This window comes from Corvus brachyrhynchos, unplaced genomic scaffold (assembly GCF_000691975.1).
Source record: "Corvus brachyrhynchos isolate BGI_N302 unplaced genomic scaffold, ASM69197v1 scaffold237, whole genome shotgun sequence".
Classification (NCBI taxonomy): domain Eukaryota; kingdom Metazoa; phylum Chordata; class Aves; order Passeriformes; family Corvidae; genus Corvus; species Corvus brachyrhynchos.
In genome coordinates, this window is record NW_008238959.1 from 2,004,104 (window position 1) to 2,029,351 (window position 25,248).

Genomic DNA, 25,248 nt, shown 5'->3' on the forward strand with positions numbered 1-25,248 from the left:
AAGAAATAGTAACAGAAAAGGCAGTAAACGTGATGAATTGGAATAACGCTTCCATTCACTTATTTGCGTATAACTTTCCAAATGCCAAAAACTTTGGAAACTTATCTTCCACCTCTTAAAATATTCTACAAACTGATTGATTTAGAAGTAGGTGATAAACGTTGTCGTGGAAATTAAGTACTAATGAAGCCTTGAGGAATTCCTTCCTTGGTATACTCACCTTACTTTGTGTTCACCATTCTGTGTCAATCAGTTCATAGAATCTTTTAAGAGATGCAAGGTAAGTTTCCAACGTTTTTGGCATTCAGAACATTATACGCAAATAAGTGAATGCAAGAGTTATTCCAACTCATCACGTTTACTGCCTTTTCTGTTACTACTTCTTGAAAATATTACAGCATCTGGAACAAGTGCTCCTTCTGTTCCACAAAGGTTACAAAACCCATGAACTATGACAAGGTATCCTCAAACTCAACATGAAGGCTTGCTCTTTCACTTAAATAACTACTTTAACAAATGGCTGGGATTATGTGGAAAATTCATTGAATTCAGATAAAAATTTTAAGTTGTCCCAAAACCAAGTGACAAGGTGTCCCAAAGTTTTAAGCAAAACAAAACCAACAACAACACCACCACACTAAAACTACTATCCACAGAAAAACTAGACTTTCATCCCTACTAGGATGTCTGAAGCACATTAATCCCTCACCCCCCTACACTCACAAAATTCTTCAAATATCACTTCTCAATTTGCAATTTATTCTTTGAGCCCCCAGGCTGCTTGCTCTCAAACTTCATATCTGAGCTCTAGAATTAATTTGAAGAGTCAGATGGAACAGCCACAGCTCCCTGGTGGAATATGCCATTCTTGGTTAAGCTTGCTTTTTAATATTTAGCTTAGTGCCAATAGCACAACACACCAGAGACTGCTTTACAGCTGCAGTTAGTCTTGGGCCAGTTATACTCCTCGTAGCTTCTTCCAAGGGGCATAGGCTTGTCTACAGAAAAGGAAATGAAGAAAAGCAAAAACACAGTTACCAGGCTTAGCAGTGTTTTCCCTGCTGGAGGCTCAGGTAACCTTCATGCAGTCAAGTCCTACAGCATTGACTTCAACACCCTTTCTTACCCTGCAGCAATCCTGCTTCAGCAGAGCCACAGCTTCACTTCTCTGCTACAAGATGGAGGTGAACCCAAGTTGGTACTTTCTGCAAAGATGCTATCCATCCACAAAACCCTCCCATGTGATTATGTGTTTGTCCACTGTTCATATCTCCTGCGCTCCCCACCTAAGGTATGAGCATCAGAAATAAAAGAAAACCCCAAAACTACCATGGCTCTGAGATTCACAGCTGTGATAGCTAAGGCCCCTTCTTCTTCTCAGTGCTAAGGTGCTACCTATAGCATTTGTAGCATATTTTGACAACTACACAGTGTTTGAAAGAGCCTTCTTCCATCACTGATCAAGGAGAGACAATGCAACAAAAACAACAGCCTGCTCCATCCACTACACTAAACAAGAAAAGGTATTCCTCTCTGAAGCAATAAAACATGGACCAGGTACTTCCTCAGCCGTTTCAGAGATGGAAACATTTAATTACCTCACTGTAATTACCTACACTAATATCAATCCAGGACCTTGGAAGAAAGCTCCTCTTTAGAGACAAGATAATCACCTTTGCCCTCAAACACCAGGGAAATCTGTCCTCTGAAGTTCACACCATCTGTATCTACAGGAAGGGATGCTGTAGAACTAGATATATTGTAAGTAACACAAAATGAATACAAGCACCACTTTTAGAATAAATGAGTTAAATAGGAAAATTACCTTAAGACATTTCAACAGCAATTAGACAACATTTCAGTGACTCATCTTATTATAGCAGACCACAGGAGAACAGTGTTCCATCATTAGGAAAGCTATAATGATTCACAGGCACCACAAGAGGGACAACTGTGATTCAGCTGTAAGCCCCTTAAAAGAGGAGAGACCCCAGGGGAATATCCATGTCCTACAGAGCACTGCTACTTCCAGGTTCACTGTTGGCAATGTGGGAGCTAGATGTCAAGCCAGGAGGGATGGAAAATTCAATTTCACATCCTTCCACACTGCGTATTGATCAACTTCTCTCAGTTAAAGCAAGATCTTCAGAAACATCCTTGTCACTAAGCAGCCATTTGTAAAAGAGGCAGGGGAGAAAGTATTTGTTTTTCAAATAGCAAAGAACGAGGGAATGAAGAAAGGGTGAGGGAGAACCACATGGATAAACAATTGCTTTTCATCACACCAGGAAGTGCGTAAGGACAACTTGTAATTGGTATAATCACTGCCTCAGCTTCTCATAAAGGATTAGTTTTTCTAATTACTGTAAATATTTTTATTGCCACAGCTCACACTGAAGAGTAAACAAAGCTGGGGAAGCAGTTCTCACAGTCCAAAGGACAGAAGGAACATATCTCATGGTGTAGTCATTTCAGACTGCAAGAAAGCCACTGGCCTTGTGAGCCAGCCTCATCCTCACTCCTCTTCCTCCTCCAGCCCTCTCTCTAATAGACTGAGAGGCAACGGCTTGGTTCTTAATGCCAGACGTGATTTCTCCCCCACTACTTCTAAATCCAGCTTCTCCATAGCTGACTGCAACACTACTCCCACCTTTCCCTCCCGCTCCCCTGCAACTTGCCTTCACTTCCTTCCATTAAGTGAATCCACACTTAATCGAGACCAGAAAGCAACACAGCTGCCTAACAAGGACACCTGCCCCACTACACTTGTCACTCTGTTGTTTACACTTGTTTGTACTGCCTTGGTTTTGTCTTGCCTATACACAGATCTCAGGGGCAGGAATTAGTATTTTGTACAATGCCTAGCACTGCAGGAACCCAATCCAATTATTTACAAGAACTCCTGCACAATATGTTATTAAATGTCAGCTTGCCTATGTACCAATTTTATTGTTTTTAACAGTTAGGCAGAAGCTACATTCCTAACTCTGATTATTGAGAAAGGCAGTTTACACTTTCAAGCTTAAAAATACCAAACTAACAAAACACAAAAGGAAAAAAAGAAAAACCACCACCTCGCCTCCAAAAAAAGTATCTTTGCTCTGATGGTTCTTCTACCTCACTCCCATCCTACACCTATTCCTTCTATCAATGCTACTGAATTAGAAGAAATGGAAAAGAAGAAAATAAAAAATCAGGAAAGGTCTACAGCCCTGGAGAAAAGCCATGCTTCTTCCTAAGTGAACTTAAGTGAATTTAAGGCCTTCTAGGCTGAAAAACAGTCTTTAAACATATTGTTTTATGAGATGAAAACATTCATAGCAAATCAACTTGTTTTTAACCAAAACAGATGTAAACTCATCCCTCCAGAAACAGATCTTTTGCAAGCGCATTTGAAAATGGTGATTCTGCTAAAAACTTCTAGCAAGCTTTTGATAGCTTCTTCATACTGTGCAGGAAAATACTATGAAATCAAATGGTCAGCAGGCCATAAAAGATGCAGAAGGTTCAAGGCGAGCCAAGTCTCCTGAGGACCAGCAGGGATGCTTTCAGTGACAAGCATAAGAGAAGTCAGAGGGAGCAGCAAATAACTGAAGGCCTGGTCATCAGTACACAGCCAACTAGATGAGCTGCAGAGGATGAAACCATACACCAGTCAACATGTCAAGTGTGAAGGCATGAATGATCATGCAGGTTCAGGTAACAAACCAGCTGACACCTCTGACAGGCATCAGAGGCCAATGTACCAAGGACAGCTGTAATTGCATCTCATTAGCTTGTAAGTGATTTCCCTCCCAGCAACTACTGCCACTACCTTGATTGGTGACTGTCAGTTTTGTGGGCAGTGTTTTAAGCGGAACATCACTGTAAATCCACAAAGAGGTGTAAGGAAAGTGATCCTATAAAGACTCTTCTTGAAGAGAGTTCAGTGAAAGAAACTCATGTGGTGCCAATGGAATATCTAATCAGGTGGCAGCTATGAATGGAGGGGAGGGAAAAAAATTAGAAATTGTTTTTCACAGGATAAGTTTACAAACAGTTGAAAAAGACAATTCTGCAGAAGAGACCCTGGCTTCCAGAAAGCTATTAACAGGCCTAGATGAAATTCAGACCTCTTTGGCTAAGTAGGAATGGCTAGCCATCAGCCAGTAGGTGAAGTATTTTGAAGCCATTTAATTTAGAATGACCCCTTTTTACTTCTAGACAGCTAGGGAAAACAAACAAATAAAAAACCCCCACAACAACGACGAAAAATACATTCAGCATGTACTTGCAGTAGCTAACCCAAGACATACATGGTAGTCTTGACAGCAGGTCAGATTTGACATCCCTGTATAGCAATTTTAAACACATGAGTCTGGTCTGTTTTCCCACCTAAATCAGAAAAGCTCCATGCTGCTAGGTCAAAAGGGCTGACTTCATCCTTGAGAATATAAATAGACAATAGTAAATAGGATTAAAAGTGTTGTAGTACTGGTACAGCTGCTAGTGAAATACTATGGCCAGCTCTGAAATGCACAGTTTAAAGACTAAAATGAGATCTGACAAAAGGAACAAAAAAAAAAAAAATTGAAGTCAACTTTTAAATGAAATCCATGAACAGTGATCTATTTAGTTGATTAAAAGGAAAAGGGGCAATATAGTCTTCAAGTCTCTTCTCTGCTAGACAAAAAATTCAAGAATTCCAGTCTGAGAAATATGTAACAATAGATAGTGATGAAAGCTGAAATTATGCACGTTGGACTACAAGACAAAGCAAAATAAGTGCTTTCTTAATGGTGAAATAGCTTAAAGTCCCCCTAAGAATCCTACAGGACACAGGAGTACACACTGCAGTTTTGATTGGGTGCTAGAAACTTCTCTAAAACAAAAAGTCGTTCCAAACAAAACTTCATGTAAAGGACTTGTAAAGCTTAAGCAAGAAGCTGGACTAGCTCACAGGAAGTTCTTTTCACCATGCAATTGATCATTTGTTCTTGCAGGCTCATGGCAGAGAACCCTGCTGATTACCAGGGAGCTGAAAATATATGAAGTTTTGTTACACCAAATTGGATGTCGAGTCCAGAACTCTGCAGATCTTCAAAGGCTGGAGTCTCAAAAAAAAAAAAAGCTCAACCTAAGTCATTATCAACCAAAGCAATGCTTTAAGTTATTACAATGATTTCCACCACATACGCTAAAAAGACTCACTTATAGAGGAGTGCATCCTCCCAGATGTGTAATGCCTCAACACCAAAGCTTCCAGTTCTTCTAAAAACTTCAGAAGAACGGGAAACCAGATGTACTTTGCTAATAAACATTTCCCTTCAGGAATCTATACCATTAATGGAAACAGTAGACAGATATCACGTGGAGCTACTGAAAGGAACCTATCCAAATCATTCTGAAATTTGAAAACGATTTGTGGTATCTGTCCCACCTGCATGACTGATTTTGATTTTGCACTTGAAGATTTTTTTTCTCCTACACTTAGATTTGAACTTAATACTCCACCTAAAGGAAAAGCTGATACCCACTCAATGTTTCCCACTTTTTCCTTTTTCTTTAAAAAAACAGACTGATGAAAATCTCTTTGGACAAGGTAACACACAGATATGTTGTTAGAATTTAAAAGACTTAACCTTCTTATCAGTGTTATTATCTAAGCAGCATACAGTGCCCTTTCTGTTTCTTGGTCCAGGAAGCAAAAGATAGCGGTATCCCCTCTGCTCTCATACCAGACTGGACTTCAGCAAGAAAAAATCCAGTCCCTTCCAGATATAAGCAAAATAGTGTCTTCTTTTACTTTTTCAAATTAAGGACATCTTAGGGGAGCAGGGTCCCACCTAGACTCTCTTTTTTTTTTTTTTCCTTTTTTTAAATCTGAATTAGAAAACAAACAAACCAGCCTTAGCAGAGGAAAACAGAGCAGTAGAACCAGGTAACTCAGACAATGCACAATTAGTGCCTTCAGCCATCACAGAACATTCCAGGTAACATTAATTCAAAATTAATACGTTGCCTTCCCTTTCCATCACAGAACTTATGTTCACTCTCTCCTTCTTATATGAAGTACTTTGCAAGTTAAGAGCATGCAAGAATGCCAGGAACATAAAAGAAACACAAAATAGCTCAAGGGTAGTCTCACACCTTTGCATTGCATTTCGTGAACCTACCAAACAACACTCTTTGCCACGGGGAATAAACTTCATTGGTTTTCTTCACATAAATAGGCCATTCTTGAAAACTGCTGTGACTCTGAAAGGAAGGTCAACACAGTTTAGAAGCACGGACTTTCTACATGCAGAATCCCACAGAATTAAGTGACTTCAAGTGAGTCACTGCAGACCAGCTCAGAATCCTTCTGATCTCTTCAGAGAAGCAAAAAAAAAAAAAAAAAGGAAAAAGCCATGTGCCAGCAAGGTATGATTAAAGATATTTCACTACTCTTCTCCACCACGCTGTCACCACATTGTTGATGTTTCCTTTGTTCTCAGCAACTCTCATCTAAGCCATCTGCTTTAACTGTTTCTGAGTACTTACTTCACTTTGCAGCACCTAGGAATCCTCATCACAGCACATGAACCCACTATTCCAGGTGATATCTAAATACAAGCAGCAAATGTACACCCACAAAAAAAAAACCCCCAAACAAGGCACACATACACACACAAAACCCATGCCTGTCCCAAACAGCTTACTTCTTTCAAGGACACCATTCCTCTGAATGCCTCCATGCTCCTGTGAAGAACATGACTTGAGTCTTCGTTTATAACACAACTAAGAAATTAATCATCAGAGTCAATCTACTTTGTAATTACTGCTTTTACACCCTCTAACCTCAGTCACACTCCAAACGCACTCTTCTCAGAAAACAAGATTTTTACCCAACAACTACAACTTTCTGAATTTGGTAAGGAAGAGACCTTGGCAAAAATAAACTGATTTTTTTTAGGATCTGGAAGTTGAACTCATGTTAGGAATATATTATGAAACTGGTGTGGACAACTGTCTGGCATCAGTTACTTGCTTCCCTGAAAAAAAGTTTTGAAAACATTAATTTTAATTTCCAGTCAGAGCATTATAATGAAAATTGTCAAAGCAGCACCCACTCAAAAGATATTCTAGATCAACTCTATCAATACTAAGAGCAACAACAAGAAATGAGTTTCCTACTTCCCAGATGTCAAGAGGACATGAAGAAATACTAGAGTTCTTCTCACCAGACCCCACAAGTGGCATTATGGTTCCTTCCTTTCACATGCATTACAGCTGTCATCTCCTGTTACACAACCATCTAACTGGACTCAATGAGAGCTCATGAGCTCAAGCTTGCTCACAAGCTCTGCTAAGTACCAACAGAAGCTACTGGACTTGCAAATACTACTGTCATATCAAAAAACCCCATGCTGCATGGAGTAGTAGTTAAGATGTTGAGGCTGCATCAGTTAGGCCTTCAAAGTTTTTTAAATTATCAGCTAAAACTTAACATGAGTACACAAGGGAGAGATTAGAAAAAAAAAGGCTGGAACAATCTTCCACTCTGAAAAAGAACATTCACACATCTGAAAAAGGAAGTTCACTTGGGTAAAGCACTAACCTCGGAACATAGGGGGTCTTTCTCTGGAAATGAGACAAAATCATTTTATCTTCCAGTTAGCAGCCTCTGTCTTACTTACTCCTTAGACGTACAGAACACTTCATTTCTCCAATATCACACTAACTGCCTCACATGCTACCAATTACCACAAGACAAGCATCATCTTCATCATTCTGCAGACAGTGAAGAGAGACAGCCTTGCCCCAGGCCACAGTGAGTCAGTGGTAGAAGCAGGATCTCATCATCTCTCATTGCTCAGCTCCTTCCTTCAGACAGCAAAGTTTTACTAGTCCCACTGTCTTCAGAAATGGTATCTTGATTTGCCAAAGTATAACTAATTAAAAAGAAAGATCTAGAAACCAAGAAACAAATAACTGCTAAAAACCTGCTATTTAAGTAACTCAGTAAGTGCCTTGATTAAAAAATAAGGATAAAAACCACTCTATTTCTTTGAAGCTATCTACAAAGATGCTGTCTTGCCTGCAGTCACTGCATCTCTGACTTCCATCACAAAGCATAAATTCAACAAACTATTTCCTCGTCATTACAAGCCTGATTTGTGCACAGAAAGTCTTCTATGCTGCCTATAAAAGGTGGACAATCACAATGTACACATCTCCAAAAAAAAAAAATCCCTCCCTTTCAGTTTTCCAAGTGTTGACTACAACAGTGGTATTTTTAGTCCGACTTATGTAATAATTGGATGAAACTTGGGCATTTCAGGACTCGATGACAGCCATGGTTTCTTTCTGGTGACAATTTACATGCAAGTCTGTTTCTGCAGTTCTTGCACCTCTATCATTCATTTGCAGTGGAGAAACAGGAAAATGGAAAACAAAGCAGCAAAGCCTAGTTCTGGGCAACACTGCACATTTAAAATGAAACTTTCTTTTTAAAAATGTAGAATATGCTGTTATTGAAAAAAATGCTTTCAAGTCTTAGAAGATGACACTCCAGCACACAGTAAGATGGCAATTGCTTTGCATATGACTGAGTTGACAAGGCTCTGCAGTATTGATGTAGCACTAGAGCTTTTACCAACTGATTTAAAGCTTTGATGTGGCTCAGGCTTTATAAGATACCCTGACAGTGCAAAGTCTCCGCTGACAGAAATAGCAAGAGTTCCTTCAGCGGCAGACTTTGGCTGGTCCGTTTTAAACTGTAGTCTCCATGGTAGAATTTCCTCATCTGCATCAGACTGTTCTCCTAGCAGCTACTGAAGGAATGCTTAGAGGGAATATCATACACAGTATTTAAAGCACTGAACACTTGACTACTTCCCTCTTGAGATGACAGAATTGAAAATAAGTAACATTTACTTTCATTGTCTCCAAAACAAGAGAAGAAAGCCTTTATCTGTTTTACTCACCAAGTAAAATACTGCAACTTAGATGAGACAAATAACAAGCCAAATTAAAACAGTTTAATAAATACTGCCTTGAAATAGTAACAGTTGCTTTCACAGCCTGTGTTGCTCCTGTGCAATGGAAATTGTGTACATTTAGTGCGAGTAGAGGAAAAGAAAAAAAAACAGAGAAAAAAAAAGTGGTGGCAACTCTCAGCAATTTGTATGCTTAGGCATATTTTCCCTTTCATCTTTTCTGTCTGTTCCATTCCATACCCTTCATTGCAGTGTTCCTGCTTTCTAGAGTCCCAGCTGCTTTGAGAGAAACACCAGAAGTTATCCTTGTGTTCCAGCTATGACTGTCAACCTTTGTTTTCCCCATCTGCTACCAGTACAGCACCCTTGCACTAAAGAACACTGATCGTCTTACAGAACAGAGTTTGACTTGAGACTCCTGATACTTACTTCTCTAACATAGTTTATTATTTACAACAGACACAGTCAAGCTATATGTGTTAATAAGCAAGTAAGCCACATGAAGTCTGCTGCAGTGCTCCAATACTGATTTGCCTTTATATACAGTATATTAAGTTTTTCCTTCATTAAAAGCTGTTCTACAAGACACAATGGACATACCAGCAACCGTTTCCCAGAGGGCTGATGGCATTATAAAGGAAGAGTTTGTTTCTTCCCCTCAGCACTGCCCATGATGATCAACTCAAGAGTGCAAACACACACAAACACATACACCGAGAAACATGTCTCCTCCTATTTGCCAAAAAGCCAACCCAGCCCTGAGCAGAAAGCCAGTGGGGTGATGGTAATCAGCCTGCTGCTCACTAAGAGGGATTTCTGTACAAGTCATTGAAGCTTTGATACTCCAGGATCCCAGATGAAAACTGGCCTAGGAGGGGTGTGTGTCAATGAAGAGAAGATCTCTCAGGTCATAAATACCAATAACAGTTATTTCATACCATCCCCTTAAAAGGCTGGTGACCATTCAAAGTGTGCCTGCCATGTACTAGTGGCCAATTCGTCAAAACTAAACAGATGTGCTATCTTACCTTTCAGAGCAAGCAGGTGACATTCAGACTGAAGCCTTTTACAGAAGGATGCACAAGGTTCCCTAATAACTGATTTCACGAGTTCCATGAAAAAAAAATCTGTCTACCAATCAAGCAATCCAGACAGATTACCAAGGGGATAGAAGCCTCTATTAAAACTTCATATTAGAAATGTCAACTAGAGGCCCACTACTGAATAATTCAAACCAAAAAAGGTCTCTCTTGCCTCTTGTCACCTGCTTTGACCAATTCTTTGGCAACATGTAACAAACAGTTTCAGCAAAAGGTGGCTGGGCTGAAAACAGAATGAAGAGGCACACAGGAAAAACAAAAAGAAAACAAAACCCCATGAAATGAGGACAAAGAATCTCATCTGGTCAAGGCTTATGTATGAACTCTATGGCTTGAATGAGAAGAAGTCAAGAAGTCATCTTTAGACATGTTTGAAAAATTCCACGTACAACTAGAAGAGGACTAGCAAACACCACAATCTTCTACCTTCACAATGCTCATCTGCCTTACTAAAGTAGTTCAAAGCTTCAAAAATGAAAACATATTAATGTATTTTTTTGGGCAAAAGCATAGTTTGATTAGAACAACAAGAAAGCTCTGGCATATTTTCATCATCTCTTCTGTAAGTGAAATATAATTGCAAAGTGAAAGAGCAATATCAAGTACAGGTATCTTTTTAAGTCCCAACATTTTCAGGCCTGGGGGGAAAAAAAAAAAAAAAAAAAAATCAAAAATCATTCTTTCAACTTTCCAATCCTGGCCAGTTCACTAAAGTTTTTTCCTTCTCAGTATCGGCAATCTCCCCAGTAAGTAACAGAAGATGAACTAAGAAGCAGCTTAAGAATTTGACCAGTACTGGCCAGTTATGTTGGCAAGTGTGGTGATCTGTTTACCCATTGCTTTTCCTATCCCAGATTGTTCCCCCCACCCTGTTCCTTGCCCCTAGCCCTGGCCACTCCCTCGGGCTCTCCCTGTTGGTTCCTGTGCCCCAACTCCGCCCATGTACCGCCCCTGAGAAAACCCCCCTGCACCGGGATCAGGAGGTCTCTCTGCCTCTGGGGGTCGCCGGGACAAGATGTGATTAAAAGTCTTAAATCCTCATGGGGAGACCCTTCTCGCCTCCTTTGCCATCACTGGGTTGTAGAGCTGACAGCTGACCAGAGCAAAACTGCGGGGCCGTCCGAAATGGACTGCGGGAGGGCGACAATGGTCGCACTGCCCTAAGCAGCTCTGCTGAGCTCTCAGGAAAGCTGCAGCTAGCTAAACAAAACCTAGCATAATATAGGCAAGTTCAGCAAAATCTGGTCTTCATATTGTGTCATAACAAAAGCTGAAGTAACTATTTGGTATGGAAGAAAAAGTGATCTTAAATCTAACAACAGGGAGCAAACTAGGAGGAATTCTCTCCGATTTTCTCCACTCCCTCCTAAAGATTTTGCTGATATCCATCCAAGTTTCTCTCACCCTCCTCATAAAACACAATCTTAAGGACTCTCTGCATAGCAGTCGAGACGTCATTGTTGGCAAAACTTCATCTTTACGAGAGAAACCAGTATTCCAGCAGCTTGTGGTACTAACGAGTTCTTTAAGAACATTCAGACGTGGGTTTGCAATTAAATTTAAAAACCTGTCACCAGTCTTTGTAATCCTAAGTAGGAAAGGTACCAATTACAAGAATTCCCCATTATTCTGTGACTACTAACTTAGCAAGAGCACACACTAGTAAGAATTCCCAGGGACATGGAATACCATTCTTTCTCACTGAAGAGCTCCAGAGAAGCTGAAAGGAATGATTTTTCCCTGCATTCCTTCTCTTATTCATTATTTCATGACTTAATTTCTCAAAGCAATCCTATTCTATTTTTGAATTTAAGCAGCTATATTTGGAGAGAAACCACACAATTATTTAGTAAGACCAGAACCATACCATCTATTCATTTTGTGTGTCAGGGAGAGTGCAGTTACACTCTGAAGCGTAATCCACTCTCACTCTGGTTAAAACATTAGTACTTTTCCACGTTTGTGTACAAAGAAAATTACTTCTGGAAGTTCTGCTGAGTACTACACTATAAGCAACACAAAAAAACCACACTGTATGTTCATCAGGCCCCCCTGTCTTATAGGGGGCTGGAATTAACTACTCTGTGCCTGAATTTTTCAATTTGCTTGAAATATTTGAGACAGCAAGACAATTCCTCTTCTTCCAAATCTCAAACCCTTTCACAGTCTAAAAATCCCTGCAACAGATTTTTTAGCTATAAATGAAGGGTCTCAATTTGAAACACCAGAAGCAATAAAAACCCAGGAATAGCCTGAAACAGCCTAGCTTAGAAAAAAATCTTGTTCAAAAAAAGCGTTCATCTGAAGCCTGCAAGTGACTTTCTTTTTTTGCAGTAAAGAAAACTAGACTTAAATTCCAGTCTTTTATAATAAATACCAAGGGACCCTCTTCCACAAAAAACACACATCAAGCTCACTCATTTTGTAAGACTGCATTAAGTATTCAGCCAGAAATCATGCAGCAACTCCTCCTCTTGTTTTAGGATGAAGTATCCCTTAGTCTACACAAAGCCCAACAGCTGGAGCATGAGAAGGAGTTTATCACTGGCGCCCCATCTGAAGCCTTCATGAAGCATAAATCATTTCCTAAACCTGAAATATACATGAAAGTTAATGAGATTCCAATACGGGCAATACACAGCACTTGAGACATGTCATCCAAGGAACACGGCAAAGCCTTTGCTGAACACTCAAGTAAAGATGAAAATACAGGGATAGGACATACACATTTGAGAAATGAAGATTTACAACCTGCCTTCAAACAGTCCAGCAATGGAACACAGTCACAGAAATAAAATGGATATCTAAAAAGCCTCAAATTTAGGAGCAATACCAAGATGGTTTCTCATTCCTTTTTGCCAGCAAGCTAAACTTGTAACCCCTAATATTGCCTTTGAAAAGCTAAAAAATAATACAGGAAAAGGATATCCTTGTTTTCACTGCCATCCTATATAAAAATAGCATTTTGTGTATTCTATATGCAGTCGATGTCCTCATCGCATCTCAGGGGGGCCAGGAGCTCAGTGTTTGACACAGCTGCTATCTTCCAAGAACACAGTTTCCAAACTAAGTTCCCTCCAATTACATGTACAGTAAGATTTTTCAGATGCTTGAAAAGTGATACAGAAGTTTGGTTTTTTCACTGAAAAGAGTAAAATACACACAATCTCACAGATTTTTATTTCACTAGAATACCGAAGTGCTAAAGCTGTTAATACTCCGCCCCTCACCATATACGCATAACAGCCCTGCCTCTTCCACAGGAAGACAATTTAATTGCTTTAATCTTTCCTGAAAGTAGTTTAAATATTTTTCTTGAGGTTTTCTAAAAATAATCCAGAATAAAGCAGATACTCTGTATGGAAAATATAAGCCCATACAGTTTGGCCATCTTACCAGCAACTGCACTGCTCTCTCTAAGAGAGGAAAGCTGTCTGACAATGCAAACAAATGCAGGATCACTACCAGTTTTGACTATACTGTACAAGCCATAAAATGGAAACATTTTAGTCCTTTAATTGCTTCAAAGACCCCACTTTCTTTCCTTGCTGCCTTAGTTATTTGCTGCAGGGGATGTAAATCCAAACATCATGGTCTGTGCTTTATTAAAAGGTCTTCTCCATTTCTTTTTTTAACTTACAGGACAAAATCCATCAAAGCAGAAAAAAGTAGGTATGAACGATACACCTTGAAGAGAGGGTCAGCCTTTGACTACATAAAATACAAGCAGAAGCATCTTTAGAGACAGCAGCTACAGCCCATATACACCACTATGGACACCTCATCTGCCCCTAACACTGATCACAAAAAGCTGTGTAGCACAGCCTCTACAGGAGGGATCAGAACTGCCCTAATACAATACCCTCACCTCCTCTTAGAAGGGACTTCAAACAACTTCACAGTGCCAGCCCCCATGGAAAGGGAATAATCCTGTCCAGCACTGTCTCCCAATGCCTCCATCACAGCTCTTTCACAGTGCTCAGTGACATGGAGAACACTCTACAGTGCCTGTTCCTGTCAGCACCCTCACGAGAGCAATGATGCCTCCCTGCACTTGGATGTCTGGGAAAAGCAGGGACACATGTATGAAAAATGAGCCACTGTTCCTGTCAAACCTTGTATCTCCCCTTTTGGAGAAGAAAGGCAGAAGAAAATACACTAGCAAAACTAGAAGTTCTTTTAATCCTTCTTTGCTAAAACCGCATCCATTTCTCAAGGAATAGGATTTCCAACCCTATGGTCAATAACTGCTCAGCATAACTAATCAGCACTTCAGTGCTGCTGCGATTAGACATTACAGCCAGTGAGTGCACTCTCAGTGTTCTCACCCTATCACAAAGCAGTCTAACAAGGAAGATGTTACTTCCAGGAACATTTCAGGAAGGGGAGAAAAACAAACAAACAAAACCAAAAGAACCCCACACCTCCTAACAAGCAAGCAAACTAACAAAAAAAAATTCCCATTCAGCACTCCATCACAAGACATCTCTTTTACCTCTGAGTTAGCTGCTAGGTTGCCAAAGCCTGCAAATAACTACCATCAAAAACCTAAAAGTACGGTTAGATAATCCCAGTAACTAAACACCATTTTAGAATCAGATCTACACCTTATCTTTCACCACCCAGGTTGGTGAGCAAGAACTAGATTACACCACTTTCTCAGCTTCAGTCTGTGGCCCAAGCTCTCTCTCCTTCAAAGAGACAAATACTTGGAAGCTGTGATATTCTCAGGAAGCTGAGCTACTTCCTGTAAAAAAGCTGCTTAGTAGACCACATATCTTTTGGGAGGTGTGATGAAATACTCATTTTGGTCTGTGTAAGGCATCCGTCATGCCAAATTGGATGCCCATCCGTTCTTGCACAGAGTAACGACTCAGGAAGAAAACCACTGAACTGAAGCAGAGAAACCCAATTCCCAGCTATTATATCACTGTTGCAAATTCCATCAAGAACCATTCTCCCCTTCCCCCACACCACATGCTATCTTACAGCTCCAAGTACTACAAAAATGAATGTCCAAGATTTAAGGTACCAAAGGAACGCATGGACTGAACATCCGGACGGTTTCTGGGAAGACAGACCCATCATGATGTTGCCCAGTCACTGAGCAAAAGAGTGACTAGCAACATCCACTGAGAATTGGGAGTCCAAAGTCTGGATGCTCGACTGTCCCAATACAGAACTTTTCCAGATGAAACCCCATGTCAGGTTTTCTGTCGTTCAGACAGAAATACATATTCAGTCAGTCCCAGCCACAGAAGGAGTTAAAATACAGCTTTCTTATTGACAACATTACACACCATTTTTCACCTCACACACCTCCTCAAAACCAACAACAAAACACAAACTTGATGAGGTCCCATTACTTGAAAGACTCTGCTAGACAAAGTGGGAAGAGTAGACTGGACTAAACCAGTATCATACTCTTCTGCGTGAAGTGACGGCACAAGCGCTCTCTACAGCCTGGACGACTGTTACCCAGGAAAGCAGCAGAAAATGGCTCACTTTAAGAACTCAAGTGTCCTCTTTTACCCCACAGAACACAGGAGACATTCATTCTGGAGAGCAGAGTACAATAGCTGTTTGTTACCACCAGCACTACAATCTAACATTTATCTAAGCCTATCACACACAGAACAGACAGCACAAAAAGTGCTCAAGACAAAACTCAAAAGTACCGTCTGTAAGAAATTACAGGTAAAAACCCAAGCAAGCACCAGGACTAAGGCTTGGCCCACAACTCACCATTTAACCATCTGGTGATCTATTAATTGAGCATACATTTATTCAAGCTTCATCTAAGAAGCATTAGGTGTAGCTGGTCAGAGAATAAGCAGCAGAAAAATATTTAAATCATTGTAGTCTACTGCTAGTAAGGAAAGCTGCAGCTTATACAGCAGAGGCACAGGCTTTGTGAAGAGGAAGAGCACCCATAAATGCTTAACATCATTAACAATGTTATGAACTCACAAAGTCCATAACCAACAGAATTAAGGTGTCTATGCCTGCATGTAATTTTTTCTGCTGAGGGGTGTGTCTCACAGGTTTCTTCTCCACACTGAAGCCCAATCTCAAATTTTAAAAAGCACAAGCTATTAACTTTTCCGCATCTTACCCAGGTGAGAAGCCCAGATTCCTTTACTCCCCCATACATCCTTTAGTAGTGCTGATTTAGACTCTCCTAAATCAGAGACTTCAACACACACAAATCCTTCCCCAACATCCACTTTATTTTACAGTCACTACCAAATTTACCCACATTGGGACTCAAATTGAAAAAACTGTTACCTCACGCTGCCAGGCAGGTTTTACAAAAATCAGACTCTATCTTCTAAAACAACATGTTCCATTTTAAGAGCTACCTTGTTTAAATTAAGAACAAGATCGAAAAACCCTAGTTAGAATGGTGTGAGCTGTTAGTCCCCTAGTTAGACAGGTGTGAGCACCCAGTCCCCTCCTTACTTGCATGCCCTTAGCTTCTGCAGAGGAGAGCAGGACACCACCACTGTACTGCATGGGAAACAGAAAAAAGCAGCATCTATCCCATGCTTGGAAGATTATTGTACTATCTTCAGAGGATAACAGAAACAACAGGATTTCAGAAGCTACTCTAATACATCCCTGAGTAACCTCCCACCCAGAGATAATAAGAAATTCAAATCATGAACTCAAATACCATCAGTAAACACTTCACCCTTCCTCTATCACAGAAACATGTGTAAAACATTCATACACATTATTTCTAAATACATTCTGTTCCAAATGAGGAGACTAACTGGGCTACTTAATTTACTGTGGTAAGTATATTTAAGTCTCTAATTTTTAAAGACTGCACATTGGCTGAAGGAATGCAATTAGGTGAATACAAATACTTGTTTGGACTAGTGCAGAACAGCAACACATACTTTTCCAGAAGGGCACACAGGATTGAACATGTAATTACAATCTCAACCGTAGCAGCACAAATAGACTAAACAAGCACTGTTCAAGTTACTCATGCTCAGTTTCGAAAGTTTGACCCCTGAAGCCAGAAGTACATTCACAAAGGCGAACCAATTTTTCCAAACTGCCAGAAATGCAAACACAAGTTTAAGCAAGCTTACAAATCCTGAATAATCACAGTACCCCCTTAGACAAGGCTAATTTCTCCACCTCAGAAGTTTCAACTCAGGCACAGAAGTAACAATTCCATTTCCCTATCCAGTGCTTATACTTTTCAACAGATTGGTATAACAATGGCACCAATAACAGACAATTATTTCATTTTAACACTAAAAACATATTTTAAGTAGAAGTCAAACTTTCCCAGCCAAGCTTTTCCTTCCACCAAAAATTCCAAGATCTAAGAACTCTCTTGCTTAGCAACTTTCTGCCAGAGAACACTCATAGCTTCAGGAGACAATTGTCTGTATTTTGGCTGTTCCTATGAAGAAATACAGTTAGAGCCAAATGACCTGCAGCTACAGCTCTTACTAAAACTTCCTAAAAACAGGTAAAATTTCCATTTTGTATTTCTAATAGAAGCTAGCATTTGCAGCCATATATAGATACATTAGATCTTTAATCAAGTGTACTCTCTATGTTTTATTGCAGGTCCAAAACAAACTACTTCTGTACTTAACAGTAATTCAGCTCCAGAATTTTTATGAGAGGACTATGACTCCCTACTAAATCTATACAAGGTTTATCTCCTCAGTGAACCAAGACGCCATTAAAAGGAGATGCTCAAGAAAAGACTTCTGCTCCTCTGAAGTCATTTCTCAAGAGAAAAACTGAGCCTAAAAAGCATCTGAGTAAGGAACCACACATGTGAAATAATGCTCAGATCTGTAGGCTAGAAAGTACAGATTTTCAGATGTTCTAGGTGCCAGCAGCATAAACTGCTGCTGGATAGCCAGTCCCAGGTACACTGGCAAATCCCACTGGATTAAGATCACAGACACAGTGGTTGGAGCAGGGCTCTGGAGGTCATTAGCCCCACCATCCTCTTTGCATGGCAAACAGCATGTCCCTCTGTAAGAAACAAGATCTGGGGGTCTGTCAGCACAACCAAAGTCACAACAGAGCCAATCCTCCTGGAACCCATTTCTGGGCACCTGAACGACAAGGATGTGACTGGGATGAGCTTAGACTGCACTCAACCAACCTGACTCAAGGGACACAATTAGGCACATGTACAGGCAAAGGAAAAGCAGCAGATGTTTTTCACAGTCATTTTTTCAACACCTTTTGCCTGGTTTCCCGTAGCATCCTCAGTGATATGAACTGAGTAAGTGGACAATAACACCAGGTTCAAGTCTTGTAATCAGTGGTACGAAGCTCAACTGCAGGCTATCCCATTACCATAAAAATAATTCCAAACTTCACCACGTAAAGCCTTGAATAACCTAATCTGACCAGACCTGACCTGCTCTGAGTCAGAAGTGAGACCAGCTGAGACCCGGAGATCCCTTCTGACCTAAGTTATACCATGATCTCTCCTTTGCGTTTTTAATTTTAAAAAAACCAAAATGTCTGTTGCAGCCTGGGTTTGCTTTATGTTCTGCTTCTGCCACCCTGCTGGTTTCAGCAGATAAAATGGACTAAGAGCCACAACAGAAGTACTGTGGAAAAGGACAGTAACTGTTCTGCTTAAAAGATTCACAGGTCTTTCTGAAACAAGCCTCAACACTCAAGTATTCTCAAGTCAAGAATCTCAAACTTGGTTCCTACTAGGAACTAGCAACAGTAAAATACCCAAACAAAACCCTCACAGACCTGCAGCTGAAGTGCTGAGAGGAGAGATAATACTACGTTCATTACTGGACTCTTGCAACAAACCTATTCTGGTAAATATGTCACATACATTTAGACTGTGAATAATTTAGATAAAAGGTCCCTAAACAGAGCTCATACAGAAAAACAAAACAGAAACCAAACACAAAAAAAGCCACCACAAAAAAAAAAAAAAGAATACTCTTAGCTCTCTGATTATCCAACAGAACTAAGTAAGCAGTCTGAAAGAGCAGAAATAAAAGCAGGTTTCCATCTTGCTTTTTAAACTAACAGCAATGCCTTATCGAAGTATCTAAAACTGAACAGACAGAACACTTTTAGTTCACCTCTGCTGTGTTTGCAACAATTCCCACAGAAGGACTCTGGTATAAGATTTTAAGCACCAGAAGAAAGAGAAGCAATGGCATCATTTGCTGGATGGAGGCCAAGATCTCACATATCCACTCAAGCTTGCATCTCTGGAGACAATGTTTGCTCCTACCATAATTGAGTTATGTTCTGCGCAATGAGAAGGTGAATCAATTATGTTCACCACTAAACAGAAAAGCTTAAGTATTCTCTCAAGAGCTTAAAAATTTGCGCAATGGCTCCTTCAAAATACTGCTGCTTCTTCTTTTTTCAATAAATAACATCACTTTGATTCGATTTCTGCTCTTCCTGAAAACTCCTCAGCTTACAAACCCGTGAAGTGCACTCAGGTTTTAATCCAGCAGGGCCAGGCAGCTGAGACTCCCTATTTTTATGTTTACACTAAGTTCCTGATGGAGTCATTTATGTTAAAAGCAGCATCAGATAAAACTGCCACCCAAGCCTTTGCTAAGACATTAAGGAAATTAGCAGGGAACAATCATCATCTCAGACATTAGAGTCACATTTAAAAGGAAGATTTTAACCATGTGTATAAAGAAAAGTATTAATTCTGTAAGGTCAGTGGATTTATAGTATCTTAGAGGTTAATCCTCCATGTTTGCTGTAATATTGGCTCATTACTTTGGAATACAGATACAAATTGAACAAAACCACTGCAATAGGGCTTTGATTAGTCTTCTGTACTTCTTCAAATAGGATACACAGGTTGCCTTATTCAGAAAATAAATTTAAAAGCCAAACTGAAGATGGCTTTCTGCACTCAGTTATACATCACCATTAAAATTGATTTTTGTTTAGTCACAGAAGTCAATGAGCACCAATCTTAAAGTGTTTTCTGGCACTGTCCCACAGATATGACTTAAGCCTCACATACTGCATACAGATAGGCATATTTTGGGACAATGTTTTAGCTAGAAAAAACAGGTACCCAAGTACTTCAACCTATGCATATTCAAGTGTTGGGTACATTTTGAGTTTTTTCATAAATAAAGGCTGCATTAGACTGTAATTAGATTAAATAGCATTACTATCAAAACTATCAAATAAAGCCAGTATCATTTCTGTCACAGTGAATACCCAATTTTGCAAACTAATGAAAACACAAGAGGTTTATCTGAGATGTAGTTACCACAGCTTACTGAAGACAGAGTGCTTACTCATGCTATCCAAGGTAAGATGAATCTTAAACATGTCCTTATAAAGATTAAAGAACTCCTTAATAAAAGTTGTGTAAACTGTTTTAAAGAATATACATAACATTTGTACGATAAAACAAAGAGTAACTACTTGGAAGTAAATCTCAATCCACACATATTTAGCCTCCATTTCTGACAAGGATATTATTTACATAATTGAAAATCAAAATAAATGGCAATTCCCTGCTAATCTTATGTATTAAAAAGTACTGGGACAGGATCATCTAGAAAAGTCATATATTATGTTTTGCTTTCTGTAAGAATGCAAAGTTACTTTTCTAGATCATACAGTTGAAGATTCTGCTATTAAACTCCACCTTCTGTTTATATTTTTAAGCAATAAAAATGAAGAAAAAGAACTCACAGGAGATGCTGCTACAGATAAAGTGTGGTGGACTTTAATACAAATGACTCACAGCATACCTCTCAACTCCCTTACTTCAATAAAACAGCTGCAGAGTAGGAGAGGACCTGCAACAGCCATGAGCTGGAGAATGAGCCCTGCAGTTCGAATTATTGCTGCAAAAGCAACAGAATGCTTTTACAAGGTTTGACAATGTTCCACAAAGTTATTTTAAATCTGCATGGGATACTTGTTCTTCAACTCTGAAATAGTTAATTTTTAAAGGCAAAATACCATATTCTAAAAATATCAAGAAACTAGTCCACTGACACAGAAAGTTTTGCTTAAAACAGCTTGAAAGCAATTTTGCACACACATGTACTAATTTGGACAAGAAAATATATTTCCATGCAGAGTTGCTAATGAATCTTAACTTCTAATTCACAAGAGACCTAATTTCCAATTCAGCAATACAAACATTAGAAACCTGGAAAGAGATTTTTCTCACTAATATGCAGCTTTCACAACCTAAGTTAAGAGCGTTCTGTTTCTTATTAGATAGCCCTTACACCTATAAATCAGGGCAAGAGAGCCACCACTGACAAGCTCCTAGAACTCTAACAACACCTCTGAGCTAGATCTTTTTAATCCAGCATCCCATTTTCCCTCAGCTCCACACATACAAATAGTATTCCTCTTGCTTTCTGTTCTTGGAAAAGCCTCAACAGTCTGGTCTAATTCTGCCTCCAATTCTTTCTGCACTATATTCAGCCAACTTCCATACAGACACACAGTTCTTCTGTGAGAAGTTAGTCTCTCTTCAAAAATCCAAGCACCATACCCATTGGCTTTTGCTGTGCAGTGCCCCCACCTCCTATGTAACCTTTGATTAGAACAATTTACTTCTTTCCAACTCTTGAGTTTTTCACATAGCCTTAGGATGGACTCATCCCTTCAGCTGGCCAAAGTCATCACTCACCCACCAATTAGTTTCCTCCCACTTAAAACAATGTTTTATGAATATAACAGAAATTTAGAATCCAGCTGGAAGCATTTGAGTCTCTGCCTGAGCTGATAGCCTCAAGGACACACCTGCCCTGTCACATGTGTAACAAAGGATAACATTTTCAGCCCCAAGTGAGTCAAGCAGAAAAAAAACCAAACCAGTTAAAATGCATTTCACTTTATTGGACCTTTGAACAAAAATTCAAGAGCCTCATTAGAGGTTTACTGTGAGATACATGCCATTACCCTCTACAGACAGAAGATACCTAGATAAAAAAAGTAAACCAAACTAGATAAACCATGGAGTAAAACAAAATCCAGAACCCACAAAGTACTATTAACACCGATGGAAGTATTTATGAAACTGAACATTTTCCCCTCTTTTCCTACAGAAGAGGGCTCTAGGTACCCTCCCTGAAGTCTAACATCCGAAGTATTCCAAGCTCCCCATTATCTACATAACTTACTTATCATAAGAGGCTGTCTCTGCAGCAACAGAAGAATTATGTGTTCCTGAGTGAGTCAAAAAGGTCAGAGACCTAAGCATTAGCAAGGCAACCAAAGTTATCTGATTTTGACATTGCAGTTTTACACTTGTATTTTTGCTCCTCAATAGATATATACACAAATAATTTTATCCATTCTAAGATAAATACAGTGGCAGGGTGCTACACATTTTTCCCCTCTATTACTAAATTTGAGGAAGTCACCCAATTTTCCCTCCTAACACTGTTCTGGTACACTTCAATGGCCTTAGACACTGTACAAGAAACCAAAACTACACCGGGGGACACGGGAGAGAAGAGTAAGAAAAACATGAAATTAGTCACCAATTGCTTCCTGTAATTATGGCAGAAAGAAACAGAGCAGAAGTGAACTGTTAAATGCAGATGGTAAATCTATGACAGTAGCTGTAAGTTAAAGAGAGCAAATTTACATGCATATCTGATATTTAAATGCTTTCAGAGCTATTTCTTCAAGCAGGAATATTGGAAACACCCACAAAAGACGACATAAAATCTGATTTTCCAGGTTCAATCACTTCAGGGAAGTTTTAACACACATTTTCCTATTCTTTACAGTTCGATCTGTTATTGACTAAAGAGGAGCTGACTGGGCTTACAGCAGTCAAAAGCAACTGTGCTTGGGGTGACCATGAGACACTGGAGCTCAAGATTCTGATAGGAGTGAGGAAGCAGAGCAGCAGGGTAGGTACTCGAATACATGAAAGCAGACTCTGGCTTATTCAAGAAGGCTGTAGGAGGAACACCCTGGCAGACACCTCTGAAGCTATATTTAATGGCGTAGAACTCATCCCACTGGCAGCAGAATAACGTCACATTCATTTCTTCTCCAGGAGAAAAAACTTCAAAACCATGGTTTTAAATAGGAAAGATCTTAACTGCTAAGAAGTGGTGCAGCACTGAGAGACAATGTTAAGCATCTATGGAAGAGTATAATATGCACAAATTAATGTCTCCTTTTCTCCCTGCACAGCTCATTTTTCTCCAAGGCAGGCTAATTCTGAAAATCTCATTACAAGAAGTAGTTGAGAACCTTTAAGATAGATATACCCTAAAAAATGCTCACTTACAGAGTAAAATCACATTTATTTTCCTTACATTTCAGTTCACATTTCGGAGATGGCTTAAACAACCTTGTGTTAGATAGGATGAAAGCACCACATTTTGGATTGTATTCAACCTCAAGAATTTAGGTGTAGATCACATCCTCCCCAAACTCCATTCTGCTAGCATCTAAGGTCACCTCCCCACCAACTTTGTAAATTGCATTCTCAATTACTTGAAAGCAGTCCTTTTCTATGATAGTCACCCACATCCAAGGAGAAGAACATGGAACTCCAGTAGATGCAGTACTTTTGAGGGGATCAGTACAATGCGTGTTTCTTTTCCCTTTATACATAAACACCTTAAAATAGCCTTAGGACAGCACTTCCTTCTAGAAATAGCGCTCATCATGGAGACCAGTGAGAAAAAAAGAGACAAGGTAACACATACATCCCTTTTTCTTTTCTCCCTTTTTTCCCCCTCCCCCAACTCATCTCTATGCTTAAACACGTTTCTCTCTTAGCATTAGAATCCTAGCATAAGAACAAACAGGTAACAGCCACCAATTCATTTTGGCTATAGTCTGAAGGTGAATTTCAAGGCAATAAAGCGTTGTTCCAGAAATTCAAACAAACAAACCCAGCTTCTTCCAAAACAGTGTCTGAATACACACAATCCTCCTATTAAAAACCAGCTGCCCAAGCTACCCCTGTTGCCCTGTTAGCCAAGCAGGCTGTTCTCTAGCCATGATTCCAGGAGAACAAACAGCACAGAACATATCCAGCACTACTTGTGTAAGTGCCACTACAATGCAGACAGAGAAGGAGGAAAGACTTTCTTGAATCTCTTTATCATAATACATCTGTCTTAAATATAAGCGAGCACATCTGATTAGTATAACAACCACCTGTTTTTAATTTGTGTTTTAAAATCCGTATTTTATAGACAACATGTTCTACTCTGGAAGTCAACTCTCTGTGTGAGCATTTCACACACGTCAACAAAACTGCTGCAAAAGGGGTTAAATAGCAATTTCATACAGCAACACTAGTTAGTAACTGGTCAACTTAATCAGTAACTGGTCAGCTTACACAAGCTGATCAATTTTAGACAAACCTCAGCAAGGCAATGCTGCCAAAAATAAGGCTCTTTTAATCCCTCCCCAAAAAGTCCCCATGCCACAAATACCACCCAGGCACCTAGAAGAAATATGGAACTCCAAAAGATCTAAGAGATTACTTCTTCCCACTGCAGTTTTCTAGCTGATGCTCTGCTTTCTTTGTCAGCAAAGCAGGCCACAAGAACCTTTTTCCTCAAAGGGTCTCCCAGGAAAAACAAACACACTCCACAAAGCAAAAGGACTTCCCTCCAAACATATTGGCCATCTGCACAGTGGGGAAAAAAAAAAGTAGCGGTGCAAAATGCTCCATTTCAATCAACCTCCTAATATCACACCATGTTCATGGTGTCGTACCACTACTTTGCAAGCTACCTCTGAATCCTTTCTATTGACCTCTGGATCCAGGGGATGCCAGTGACATGTCAACATGATACTACCACTACTTTGCAAGTTACCCTCAAGCAATTCTCTAATCTGCACCAAGTGCTACTTTGGACGGATTGCTTTGTTTATGCCTGGAGCTTAAGTCTTTAAAAGTTATGCAAGTTAGGGCATCCAGGCTTAACCTTCAATTTTTGTGTTCAAAAGTGCAGTCTTCTTGATTTCAAATTCTTCCACATCACTGGTGGACAATTTTTACTAGTCATTTGTAGGTTTTGAAGATGTTTTCTTTAGCTGTAACACATCATGTAATACTCTATAGTACAAAAGCTTTCCGCAGAATTAAACATATTTCAAAACATCAATTACACAATTAGCAAATCTGCAAGCTGACAGCCCAGCACCTGAAGGGAAAACTAAAAACATCAACT